The following is a 1,474-nucleotide window of genomic DNA, read 5'->3' as shown; positions in this document are numbered from 1 at the left end:
AAATTCGGGTATAAAATATAAATAAAAACTCAGAAAACCAAAACGCTGATCGCCTGCTCTAAGATATTTTTTTCACAAAAATAAATTACGTAAAAAATATGATGTAAGCTTAGCATACAGGTAAAAAAATAACCTATTACCTACAAAATACTCGGCATGAGTTGCAAACAGATTTAAACTCTTAGAAATAGTCATAATTACTTATATTGAATAATAATGACACTTATAATATTAACAAGAAAAAAAAAATAAAAATGGAAGGAAAGGGGTTAATAATAAAAAAAGCAAATCGATATAGTATAACAGAAAAATTTTAAAAAAAATTATAATGTGAATTTCTCTACAACAAACTTAAAAATAAAATAAGCTCTAAAAGTTATAACTGTTCTCCATACTCAAAATAAATTTATCAATATAAACCAAATAAACTTAAGGCAAGGCTAAAAGACTAAAAATTTTAGTAGTAATACCTTCTAAAAATGGAAGTTAGAAGACTATAAGCTTTATTGCCTATCTTAAAATTAATTTTCAGTGTTTTATAAAAAATTTCAACCAAAAGACAACCCTTTTAAAGATTAAAGCTGGAGTGTAAGTCCCGATTACGATAGTAAATATCTTTCTCTTGTAAATCCTCCACTAAGTAAGGGGGGAGTTCACCAGTTATTGAAATTGCATAACAACCCTTACCAAAACGAGCTTGTGATAATAAAGATTTAACATTTAAATAAATATAAGAATTCTATGTATAAACCGATCCTTTGCCACTTGGCCACCCAAGAATTTTGTGGTTGCATTAAGGAAATTACACTGTTGGAAAAGAAAAAAAATCTAAAAAAGTATTATTATATACATTAAAGCTATGTATGACCCCTCAAAGTTGCTGCTTGTGCATTCTTCGATGCGTTGCAGAGAATTTTTTATTTCTAAAAACTCTTCACAGTTATTACACCCTTCCTTAAAGAATTGCGATTCGGTCTGAAAAGTATAAATAATAAAGACACTTAATAGATTGTAATTTTATCGTACTTTAATTAAAGAGCATAAGAGACACGCTCGCAAATCTTTTAGATTAGTAGGGACGACGTCCATGCTAAAATGATGGGTGAGGAGACCACAATTTATCCCTCATGTAACATAAGGCGCCGGGATGAGTTCTTATCTCGTTTTTCCATTATAAATTACTCCCAACATAAATACTCTTATGTGCACGTGTTACCAAATTTGCACAAGTTATAAAATGTTTTAATAATTATCGGCCATTACGGTTAATTAAAACCGGTTACGCATTTTAATGCATTTTAAGATCAGTATATATTTGCTTGGATAACGTACCTTCTACCTCACTTTTTTAATTCGGCCGCAGACATAAAGCAATATAGTAAAAATCTGTTTCTGTTTCCTTCCTATTTTTAAGTCATTGCTTAGGTGCTATAATTAATTTATGAAACTACGCGTACCGAGTGCGAGAATTAGA

At 29.6% G+C, this 1,474-nt stretch overlaps 1 long non-coding RNA gene across 1 annotated transcript; it reads right to left on the bottom strand.

The window, feature by feature from the left end:
- Nucleotides 1-496: 496 nt before the first annotated feature.
- On the bottom strand, nucleotides 497-1,103 carry LOC135143675 (uncharacterized). The gene is made up of 4 exons (XR_010282876.1): nucleotides 1,027-1,103; nucleotides 869-975; nucleotides 752-807; nucleotides 497-696 (listed from the first exon to the last, which is right to left on the bottom strand). It is a non-coding gene; the product is annotated as an uncharacterized LOC135143675 (long non-coding RNA).
- Between the last annotated feature and the right edge of the window lie 371 nt (nucleotides 1,104-1,474).

Source organism: Zophobas morio, unplaced genomic scaffold, assembly GCF_036711695.1.
Source record: "Zophobas morio isolate AGI-343-1 ecotype UQ-CSIRO unplaced genomic scaffold, CSIRO_AGI_Zmor_V1 ptg000068l, whole genome shotgun sequence".
In the NCBI taxonomy this organism is placed as follows: domain Eukaryota; kingdom Metazoa; phylum Arthropoda; class Insecta; order Coleoptera; family Tenebrionidae; genus Zophobas; species Zophobas morio.
This window is presented reverse-complemented; position numbering and strand designations above follow the sequence as displayed.